Source organism: Capsicum annuum, chromosome 4 (genome assembly GCF_002878395.1).
Source record: "Capsicum annuum cultivar UCD-10X-F1 chromosome 4, UCD10Xv1.1, whole genome shotgun sequence".
Classification (NCBI taxonomy): domain Eukaryota; kingdom Viridiplantae; phylum Streptophyta; class Magnoliopsida; order Solanales; family Solanaceae; genus Capsicum; species Capsicum annuum.
In genome coordinates, this window is record NC_061114.1 from 136,836,449 (window position 1) to 136,849,746 (window position 13,298).

Sequence of the window (13,298 nt, forward strand, 5' to 3'; positions counted from 1 at the left end):
ATCACATATACTAATTTGGTATTGTTACCAAAAAAGTTAATGGTAAATACTTTCTCAGATCTAAGGCCTATATCTCTTAGCAAATTTATGAATTAGATTTTTTCAAGAATCATTCATAACAGGTTAAAGAGTATGTTACTAGATATAGTATCTGAGAAATAGGCATGTTTTGTTCCAGGGAGAAGAATTACTGAAAATATCATAGTGGTTCAACAGATAGTATCTGAAATCAGGAAGAGAGGTAAAGTCTCTAATATGATATTAAAGGTTAGCTATGGTGAAGGCTTATGATAGAGGTGAATGGCTATTTCTTACTAAGGTGCTAAGAAGAATAGGTTTTTGTGAATAAATCATAGACATGAATTTCAGGTTATTATCTAATAATTGGTATTCTATACTAATAAATGGATAACCTAGAGGATTTTTTAAGTCCTCCAGGGGTCTAAAACTAGGAGATCCTATGTCACCTACCCTTTTTATTATTGCAGCTGAAGTGCTATCTAGAAGTCTGAAGGATTTGATGGTGAAGAAAGAATTCAAGTTGTTTGGTATGCCTAGAGGGAGTCCAAAAAATAATCATTGGCCTTTGCAGATGATATGATAATTATGTGTAAAGCTGAACTCCACACATTACAGTTAGTCAAATCAACATTGGACAATTATTAAAAGGTCTCATGTCAGAAGATCAACAAGGAAAAAAGTGCTTTGTGTATGCATGGAAGTTTATCTAATGGAGTAGTAGTCATGGCTGAAGTTACTACAGGAATATTAAGGCAAGAATTTCCATTAGGATGTCTTATTTTCTATATGAGGAAGAAGAAGGTCTAATACCAGAAGCTAATGAATAGAATAGGCAATAAATTGCAGGATTGGAAAGGCAAACTTTTATATTTTGCGGGAAGATCTTTGTTAATCAATCATGTGTTGCAGTGTATACCAATACATTGTTTATCAGTGATGAATCCACCTAAGAATATACTAAATGCTATTCAGAAAACCCTTGCAAGGTTCTTTTTGAGTAGTACCGTAGGAGTTAAAGGAAGACATTGGTATCTTGGCCTAAATTATGTTGACCAGTAGAGGAAAGGGGTCTGAGATTTAGACAATTGCAAGATATATCCATATCTTTGTTTTGTAAATTATGGTGGAATTTTAGGACTAGGAATACTATTTGGAGTGACTATATGAAGAACAAGTATTGCAGGAAATACCATCCAAAAGAAATTATGTGGAAAACAGGAGGAGGATCTCAAGTTTAGATAAAGATGTTATAAGAGAGGGAACTTCTAGATCACCTCATTAATTAGAGGCTTAGAGGAGGGGATGCTCACATATGGTATGATAACTGGAGTGGTATTGGTGATTTGTACTCAGTAATGCAGGACAATAAATAATGGGATGATAGGTACAACTAAGTCAAGCATTTGGTAATTAATGGCCAATGGAATGGGGATGTGTTAACAGAATTATTCACAGATGATATTGTGGATCACATAAAGAAAAAAGTAAAACCTCCTTAGCAACCAGGACAGGATGATATAGTAATATGGAGAATAGATATAAAAGGAAATTTTATTGTCAAATCTGCTTGACGGTATATTAGGTATTAGTAAAACACTATAGAGTTTTATAAGCAGTTGTAGATAAAGGGATTACCTTTCAAAATATGTTTTTTCATGTGGAGCATGTGGAGAGGTAAAATTATTTTGGATTCTACAAACAAAATATGGGGAGTAGAGGTGCCATCAAGATGCTGCTGCTTCCAAAATCTAACATAAGAGACGATGTCTCATGTGTTGTAGAGACCACAATTCGCTAACAGGACTTGGTCCTATTTTTCTTCTTTTGTAGGTATCAACATACAAGGAATAAGCCTGAGGAATATCATTTTTTATTGGTGAGAAGCACCAGTCAAGGTAAGGGAATAATCATACAATAGAGCAATTCCAGGAATCATAATATGGGAGTTGTGGAGGAAAACAAATTCTCTAAAACATAATGCAAAAAGAATAGCAGAGCAAAGGTTAATATTTAATGTGACTAGGCATCTAAGGATTTTGCTTAAAGTTAGAAAGCTAGTATTAGAGTTCCTAGGTGAATGGCCTGATATCTTAAAGTAGTTCAATCAATTGAAGCCAAAAATTACAGCTATACCATTTATATGGGAGGTACCAACACAGAATTGGGTAAAATATAATACCGATGGAATATCAAAAGGAAATCCTAGAAAAAGTTCATAGGCATTTTGCTTAAGAGACACAAATGGAGCTCAAGTACATGCAGCAAGAGCAGATATAGAGGACACCAATTCTATAGAAGCATAGGCATAGGGTATTCTACAAGCAGCAACACATTACAATAGCATACAGTAGAATAAGGTAATCAGTCAAACTGACTCTTTACTAACGTAAAAGCTATTGACAAATCAGTGGGAAATGCCATGGCAAATAGCAGACAAGATTATATATATATGGCAGCCACTAGCAACAAAAACAAGTGCAGATACAACATATTTAAAAATAGGGAAATTATTTAGGTGATTGCTTAGCTAATATTGCTTTGGAGCAGTAGTTCACATACACAGGTTTTAGTCAATTACCAACTACAGATAAAAGGATTCTAAACAGTGATAAACAATATTGTCCATACATTAGGATAGCAGTATTAAAGAAGACTGGTAAGGCTAATGACAAGGATTGCATATTCTTCTTCTTTACAAGCTCAACACCTACTCAAAAAGAAGAAAAGCATATTTAGCCTATTTACACCAGCCAACAAAAAAGCTTTCTCAGTAGGTTTGGGGGTCACTTTGTCAGATCTTCAATGCATGCGGTTGAAGAAGTTGTAGACATCCAATCAACCATGGATCCGAGCATCTATCAATCTTCATCCCTTCTATAACTGCAAAGCAGAATGGATACAATTAGTGGTATGGTTAGGTTAAAGAGATGAGCACAGTAGCAAAAAGAGAATACCTGGATGCAGAATCAATTCTCAGGTGACAAGACCTAGATATTTAGCACAAAAAATAATTGTGTACTCCCTTACTCCGAGGACCACAGCTAAAATGAAGGAAAAGACATCAGTTGTAAGCACTAAAATAGGATTTAAGGTTAAATCAGCTAAGAAAAAACACCTCTTGTAAGCTGGATAAGAAGCTGAGTTTAACCATCGAAGGTGTAGTGTTTATTACTTACAGAAGAAACAGCTTAAAGGTTTGGTTCTCAAAGGCAAACATGGTGAATGTAGTAAAGGCAACGGAATCTTTCTGAGTGTGGAGCTTTACTTAGCTCATTTTAGAAACCCTACTCCTCCTTTTAATAGATTTTTTTAAAGGTCGGGTTGATTTAGTTGGGCCGGCCCTTTTAAAATATATGTTGCTGATTTTTTATTTTATTGGATAGGTTATCCATCCATTGTGGCCTGAGTTAAATTATTTATAAAATTACAAATTAAACCAAAAATTAGAAAAAAAAAAAAGTTCAAGCTAGAAGGAAACTCCAGCTCATTAGCAATATTACCAACTCTCCACAAAATCTCATAAGGACCCATATACTAGGGACTGAGCTTCCCCTTCTTTCCCAACTGTATTACTTCCTTCATTGGAGATACTTAAGGAAAACCTTATCCCTAACCTCAAATTCCAAGTCTCTATGCCTAACATCCATAAAGGTATTTTGGGGACTTTGGGCAACCTTAAGCCTATCCCAAATCACCTTCACCTTTTTCATATCGTAGTAGATCAAATCGAGATCAAACATATCCGCCTCACCAAACTCAAACCAACCAATAGGAGATCTACACCTCCTATCATACACTTCCTCAAAAGGGGCCATACCAATACTAGAATTATAACTATTGTTGTAAGCAAACTCCATAAAAGGTAGATGCTCAACCCAATTGCTAGCACAATAAATCACATAGGCCCAACGCATATCCTCTAATGTTTGAATAGTTCTCACCGCTTTCCCATCCATCTGTGGATGGAAAGTAGTACTCAGACTCACCTTAGTCCCCAACCCTCTCTAAAAAGGATGCCAAAATCTAGATGTAAATTGTGTGCCATGACCAGAAACAATCAAAACATACACCCTATACAGCTTCACAATCTTATAAAGATACAACTTAGTATAATCCTCCGCCGAGAAGGTAGTCCACACTGGCAAAAAGTGCACACATTCGGTCATCCTATCCATGATTACCCAAATCGAATCATATTGATTCTGAGACCAAGGAAGACTAGTAATAAAGTCCATATTGATCACTTTACACTTCTATTCGTGTAAATCAATTTGTTGATATAACCCTCTTGGCCTCATGTGCTTAACCTTAACCTGTTGACACACCATGCACTTGGCCATGAAATCAGCCACATCCCTCTTCATGCATTCCACCAATAAATCTCCTTGAGATCATGATACATCTTAGTCGAGCCAGGATGAACAACATAGCACAAATCATATGCCTCAGCCAAAATCATTTGTCATAACCCGTCGACATCAGGAACACACAATCTCCTTTGGCACTATAAAGTACCATCACCACTGATTTTAAACACCAATACCCTTTGCCCACCAACATCACCCTTGATTTCCATCATGATAGGATCTAGCACTTGATTCTCCTTAATCTCTGCACCAAGAGATTATCAAACAACTTCTTGCACTATCATATCACCATCCTTAGAGTCAAATAGGGGAACTCCAAGGTTATCTAAATGGTGAATATCCCTTATCAATTCCTTCTTTCATTTCACCATATGAGCCAAACTTTCCATGGATAACATACTATGAGCATCAACAACCGTATTAGCCTTACCTGGGGGATAGTGAAGACTCATATCATAATCCTTGAGAATCTCAAGATATCTTCTCCACCTGAAATTAAGCTTCTTCTGTATGAACACATACTGTAGACTATTATGATTAGAATATATAGCCAGGTGAACACAATACAAATAATGCCTCCGTATTTTCAAAGCAAACACAACTTCCAACAGCCCTAAATCCTGAGTAGGATAATTTATCTCACATACCTTCAACTTCCTGGAAGCATAGGCAATCGTCTTCCCATGCTTCATCAACACATAACCAAGACCTACTCGAGATACATCGCAATAAACCACGAACCCATCATTGCCTTTTGGCAAAGTCAGAATTGGAGCTGAAGTTAACTTGTCATGTAACTTCTCAAAACTCCCTTCACAATTATTTGATCAAGAAAACTTGACCTTCTTCTGAGTTAACTTAGTAAAAGGAGCAGCTATCAACAAAAATCTTTCTACAAACCGCCTATAATACTCGGCTAAACCCAAGAAGCTCTGAATGTCGAATGGAGCCATGTGTTTAAGGCACCTCTTAACCACAACAACCTTCTGCGGATCGACCATGATCCCATTTCTAGAAATAATGTGAACTAATAAAGTCTCAATGTTTAACAAAAACTTACACTTGGAAAACTTCGCATACAACTATTATTTCTTTAAGATCTCCTAACCACATGGAGGTAATTAGCATGATCCACCTCTCCCTACAAATAAACCAGAATGTCATCAATGAATAAAATAATACAGAGATCCAAATACTAATGAAAAACTCTGTTCATCAGATCCATAAACGTCGATGGAGCATTGGTCAACCTAAATGACATTACCAAAAACTCAAGGTGCCCATACCGAGTTTGAAAAGTCATCTTGGGGATATCCATTTTCTTAATCTTTAGCTTATGGTACCCAGACCGAAGATCTATCTTAAAAAGAACTTGGCACCATGTAACTGGTAAAACTGATCATCTGTCCTTAGAAGAGTATACTTGTTCTTGACCATTACCTTGTTCAACTGCCCATAGTTAATACACATCCGAAGGGAACCATCCTTCTTGCACACAAACAACATTGGTGCACCCCAAGGAGATAAAATAAGTAGAATAAAACTTATATCAAAAAGGTCCTTACGTTTCTCCTTGAGTTCCCTTAACTCATATGGAGCAATTCTATACCAAGGAATAAAAATAGGATGAGTATCCGAAATTAGATAATATTAAACTCTATTTCCCTACCAGAGGAAGACTAGGAAGATCATCTGAAATGACCTCTGGAAACTCATTAACCACTGGAACTGACTAGAAAGAAGGACCTTTCAATTTAGAATCCTTAACCCAGACTATGTGATAAAGATAACCTTTTGAGATTAACCTCCGATCTCTAAGATAACAAATAAACCTCCCCTAAGGAGTTAAAGAAACACCCTCTCACTCTATAATCGGTTAAATAGGGAACCTAAAGATAACCTTACAGATTTGAAAATCCAAGGTCACATACAAAAGTGCAACCAATCCACACCCAGAATGATATTGAAATCCACTATATCAAATTTAAAAAGATCCACCAAGGTCTGCTTGCAACCAATACATATCACACACCCCCTATAGACTCTTTTAGCAATAACTGAGTCATCTACTAGGGTAGAGTGAAAAAAATAATCCAAAATAACTTTTGGATTGAAATGAAATGATACAGCCATATAAGAGGTCATTTTGGAGAGAGTGGACCTCAAATCAAGAAAAAAATATATGTCACGAGAGAAAAGATATAATTTACCACTAACGACATTAGGTGATGTCTTGGATTCACGACGATACGCCAAAGCATACAACCTATTTTAACCAATACTAGACCAAGTGTAGTAACTGTAGTAGATGCAACACCTCCATGTGTAGGTGTAGAATATGAAGCCTTAAGAATCTTATTAACCCTCATAGAAACCTTATTAACTAGAAAATCCATGAGCCAATAGCTTACCTGGCTAGACTTAAAGCATTTGTCCTTTCCTTCATTGCAATAACCGCGATGAGGACGACCATAGAACTGACAAAAATGGCATAAAAAAACTGACTGACCTCTGCTTACCTGAGATTGGGCACCCTATGCTTGGAAATTGTCACCCCCATTATGATGCATGTCGCCCGACTAGTAAGGAGTACTAGTAGAAGAGTAGGAACCAAAACTTCCCCAATTCTTTTTCTGCCATTTGCCACTATCTCGACCACTCTAAGACTAAGCAACTTTTTGGTCAAAAATCATGCACCTCTTACCCTACCTATCACCAAACTCCACCTGTTTTCTCTTCTCATTCTCTACTTGTTGCATATGGATAGTCAAACTAGAGATGTCCATATCTTTAATTAGCAAGGCAGTCTTTCTCTCAAAAATAAAATCTGAATTCAACTCAGAGGTAAACTTCCTCATCCTTGCTTATATGTCAGCCACCAAATTAGGAGCATACCTTGATAATTGATTAAACTTCAAGGCATATTCACTGACAGACATTATCCCCTACTTGAGGTAAAAAAACTTCTCCATATTTGCTTCTCTCAACTCTTAGGGAAAGAAATAATCTAAGAAGGCCTTAGTAGAAGTCTCCCACCAGACTGATTCTTACACAACACCTCTATCCCTATCCCACTTTTCATACACTTGATGTGTAATATCTTTTAGCTGATAAGCTACAAATCTTACCCCCTCTATATTAGTATCCTACATCACCTGAAATATCTTTTCCAGTTTATCCAAGAAGCCTTATGGATCATTCTCTACCTCCACTCCAAAAAAGATGGGAGGATTCATCTTCATAAATTGGCCAACACTTATGGCCTCATCTGATAAAGCACCAATCGCACCTCGCTCAGCCTGACCAGCAGCCATCTGAGCAATAACATAAATTGACTGATGAAATTTCACATTAGTTACCTCACCCTGAGGAGGACTAATAGCAACCGGTAGAACTCCAACTCTATGAAGGATGGGATCGTGAGATCGAATATGAAGCCTTAAAGTAGGATCCACCTCTTCAGTATTACTCCCAGATGGGATAGAAATTTTTTTTGTGTTCTAGATCTACGAGGCATGATCTGACAGATGAACAAACAAGGATTAGAGAAGATTCAAAGACTGGGACTCTAAGCTGGAAAATAGAATACCAAGAAAGTGAAATATTCCAAAATGCCCTGTAGTCTTTCCCCTATGAGTGTGGTGTGATACATACCACTAAAAGAGAATCTGCTCAACATGGCTTTGTGGACACCATATTCACCATGAACCTAGGTTGTGATACCAATGAGAAATGACCCACCCTAGGGCATTGTTATAATTGGCATCATATGTTCGACCAGGACCAGAGACCACCCCCATTACCCTACGTTGGCTGAATTTTAAGCATATAATAAGATAGTGTAATGGATCACATAAAGACTTTGGGATAAAATCAAAACCATGATTGACTTAACTGAGTCTAACTATCCCATACAATTAATCCAACTACACCAAACCATACCAAAACAAGGGATATACCAAGGCCATAACCAATGATGTTCCAACACATAATATAATTAGTTGCTAAACAAAATAGGAAAAAGCAACCAATAATATAGTCCAATAATGTCATCCCTTCAACTTATTCCAATATTAAGGCCAACACCAATATCGATACAGCCCATTCCAACCTATAAAAGAACCACAAATCCTCAAACTAAAAGAGTAAGGAAATACAATTGGGATATGCTCCCAACCATAGTCAAAACAAAAAACCAAAATAAAATCAAAGTGTCTAGAAATAACCACAACATGAAATGTAGCCTTTCAAAAGGATGGAAGCTCGCTACTTCAGTCTAAATATTTATCCAGGAGTGAATCACTATGTAGAAAGAGTAGAAAGGTCGGTTCCTGCATAACATATGTATATAAGAACCAGTAGATAGGGGTAGTAAGTGACTGCTAGCATGATCTCAAGGTTAGGATAAAATAATGCCTTTTATAAGACCAAGTAAAACAATCCATATGCACATAACCATATATATAAATAACCATGCCGGGAAAAGTTACCTGGTTTATCATGCTTTAAAAACCATTACCTGGGTTGTGTATCGTTGCCATTCTAAACCACCCATGGGCTATATTAGTTTAGCTCCCCCTGCTGAAAGGGCCCTAGTACGTGTAGATACATGACATCATGCACATAGTCACCAAGACCAACGCATATCAGCAAATATGAGTTTCCAATTTCGGTCCCCGCAGGACTTCCACCTCTTATGGCTTAGCTACAACTTTTGCCATTATTGCCAAATTAAAAACTAATTCCTAAATAGCCAAACAATTATCCATTTATCAACCAAGTCCATTGATAATTGTATTGGCATACCAATCCTTACTTGCAAGTATTATCCATAGCCAACAATATAGAGGCTTAAGGGGACTTTCAACTTCCCTTCTATTTCTAATATTTAATCACTAAGGTGATTACATCATCCCCTCAAGTATAACCATTAGTCAACTACCATTGCAAGATATTTAAAGCATGCATAATTCCTTGAACAACTTTTAAAACAAGAAAGAGTTTCATTAAAAGTATTCAATGCAATGAACATATCTTTATAAGCTTTTTGTCAAACATATTAGGGGCATAATATGACCACAAATAATTCCAATTAACATTAAACCATTTCCATGCAATCCAATTATTCAAAACCACCACTACTTCATATACAATCATAATTATAACCATGGGAAACCATAACCAACCATTTAATATCATAACCCTTAAATCATATTTGTAAAACAAAATTATACAATCAATGAAATCATGAAAACATTCATAAAAATGATGCCTTTAGTTAGAATTAACAATGAGGAAATAGAACATGCCTCAAATCAATATGATGATGAAAAATAAAACACTAAGACAAGCCCCAAATTGATTCTTTTATTAAAACCCTAGCTTCCCATGCCCAAATCTCTTAAGAGAATTATGGAGTGTTTTAGAAAGTTCCTAAGTATTAATGTGTGGAGTAATAAGGAAAAATAACCTCCCAAGTAGGTTAGAAGTCATGGGACCTTATTGGGATAAGTGGAGAATGTCCAAAATACCCTCACTTAAGTTGCACCAAAATCCTGACATAGGGGTACAACTGACCCATACAAGTCGTACCCTCCAATAAGATTGGTATCCTACACACGTATCCTGAACTTAACCCTTTGATCAAACACTATACAGGATATGACTTATCCAACTAAGTCATGTTGGAAGCATACAATCTATACCCTTTATTCATAACCCTTGCAGATTTAAGCTTCAGGAAGATTCAGACACTGTCTACCATACGAGTCCATGGTACAACTCGTACCTAGGCTTATGGCTCATATTGAGTCACTCGTACTCAAAGCCAACCTAAGTAACTAGGTCTAAGATAAATTTAAGGATCAAAATAATCCGTATCGATCAGTATTACTCGTACCCTTAAGTCTTACCCATTCCAGTAACAAAAATTCATCCCACCACCAACACTGGTTAGTATACAACTAGACCTTACTATTTGTACCCTAATATATGACTCTTATCCTAATGTTGAATAAAGTACAGAATCATAATCCCAAGTAATTTTCTAAGCATTAAAACCCATTGTGTTATACATATATTGAAGGACACCTCCTCTTTATTCAATCAAAACTTAATCTTGCCAGACTCCACATCCACCAAGGCCTTCCTAATAGATATGAGTGGGCTACCAAGAAATATAGGAACTTTAACATCTAATACATACTCCAAGATCATAAAATTAGTCAGGAAGATAAACCAGTCAAGTTTGACTATAACATTATAAAGAACTCTTTTGGAATTAGTGAACGTTAATGATGTAATCCCACAATTGTATCTTCTTTGAAGAGCCTCCATAATATTTACACATTTAACCTATGGGCAATGATTTTTTCCATAACACTGTCTTTCATATTAGAGAGAACGAGAAAAGGCCTAATCAGATAGAATCTTAGTATATGTGTGAAATATCAAAGGGGGCACAAACTTTTACCAAATTCATCAAATGGAAATTTGGGTCCTCATGGGCTTGACACCCAAAAAGTGCCTTTAAATAAAGCAGTTGTAGCATTACATTTGTGACATAAAAGACTCTATTTCCTTTAGTGGGGAAGGGGGGAATACATATAGCACTTTCATACTCTTTGATGCTAAGATAATGCAAGCCTACTTGACTCATGATTATTCAGAAGAAATAGTGATTACCTAATTAAAATAAAAAATAACAAGGAAAGTAAATCACAATCAACAAGGGTATACACAAATTAACACTCAACAACACATAAGTGAAAACTAAATTTCACTCCCCGACAATGTAGCAATTTTTATAACGCTCACCTATACTATTAAAATTGGTAGAGGATGTTGTTATCAATATCTCAACTTATGTGATTGTCGAATCCACAAGGAGAAAAATTAGAATTATATTCGTATGGGTGTTAAATGCTACAAATAAGCTACCCACAAAGTAAAGAAAACAAAATACATAAATAAAAATGGTGGGGTTTGGTTTGGCATGTGTTTTTTCAATATCAAGCCAAGCAACACACTACGGTAACACTTTTGTTTTAGAATTCAATTTTGGAGGAAACTTGAGATTATGTATTTTGGGTATGTTGTTGTTATAAGTGCAAGTTTTGCATGAGATCATGATCGTTTGGTGTAACTTTTAATCATTTATGACATGGTAGGCGAGGTCAAGAGTCCTTGAGGCTAGTTTTCAACATAGCCTCAATGATATCACTCCTTGACTCTTTCTAGTACCTAATGAGTGTATCAATAAAAACCACCTAAAACCTCTATTAGGCATCCCTATCTCGAGGAAGATGCCCGTGACATAACCGACTCTCCATCTACTCTTATTTCTAAGATAGAAAAAGATAGTAAGCTACGCTCTCAGTTGTTGACTATTGCATTGTCCCCCTATAACCCTCTTTCATGGAAGATATGGGTTCCCAAGAGTTCAACCATATCCCCTTTGCAAGGATGATAAGAGCTTTCAAGAGTTTGGGATTTTCACCTAACCATCCCATTTTGGATACTATGGGTTTTCAGCCACAGATCGTAAATTTAAGGAGCCCAAATTTAACGAGCTAACATATGTTGATGAAAAGACTAAGTGATTCATCCCATCCACTAGTAAATACATATTTGTAGCCTACCGATATCTTTAAGTATGAGAATCTCATAATCCAAGAGTTACTCTAAGTAAGTGGACAACATTTTTATAAAACCTCCTTTTTTGTATTTTTAAATCATTCTTCAATACCACATCAAAGACTAGAATCATGGGAATGATTCGAATCTTCGCTCTGATGACCAATATTACTAGAAGGAATACAAAAATAAAATACAAGTACAAAAAACCAAAGATAATAAGGTAAATGGATAAAGATGGACACAAGAAGAGGAATCTTATAAAAACAAACATTTTGTATTAAACTAAAGGTCCTTATATGCTTAAACTAAACTATTACCTAACTCCTATGAAGACAAAAAAGGACATAAAAACCCTCACAACCAACATGTCTAAGTATCAAAAAAGTTCCCAACATGGTATTTTAAGCATTTGAAAGTGGAAAACCATCAAAAATTATCTAATTAATAGGGAAGAAGAAACCTAACAATATATAGCCATGCTCTATTTATTATAAAATAGGCCAAAAAGTGACACTAGATTTAAAATAGGCCTAAATTTAACCAAAAGTTCCAAATAATCAAGGAAACAGACTCCACAATTGCCATCATCATCACGGTGGATGGAAAAACTCTTCTTTATCTTGAAAGCATCACCAATTACTGTGATTTAGATTTTTTATGGTATTTTAACTTGTATTGACCTCTCCTTGTTGAAGAGAATTTGTCCTTAAATTTAAGAAAACATCATTTTGATGATTAAGATACTCGGGGGAGTTCTTTTAATTAGAAGGGATCATAACTTTCTTAACAAAGTAGAATGCTAAGCTCTCCTTCTTGAGGAAAAACCTCTTTGAATTTCACTTTTTTGGTAAGCATATTTGGGATGATTAGATCCCAATCATATGGGTCATCTACAACCTCTGTATTCTCATAAAAATTATCAACCCCTTCTACATGATTCTTCTTTAGCTCTATTTAATCCTTGTATTATAGGTCACTTTCACTCATACAACCTCATCATTGATATTTAGAATATTAGGTATCCTTAAGATCAGTATTACCCCCATCTCTTAGGTAATATCTTGGAGCATTCTTATTAAAATACCTTTTGAATAGCACCTTGAGCCCATGTGATGACTCTTAATTTCTCGTCTTGGGATTGATGAATTTCTCTACCTTGATATATCGATAAACATTAATAGCTGCTTCTAATTGTTCATCAATATGGGAAAACTTTTGTACTGAGATTGTAGAGAAATTTCTTGATTCAAACCAACCTTGAATTAGATCTTG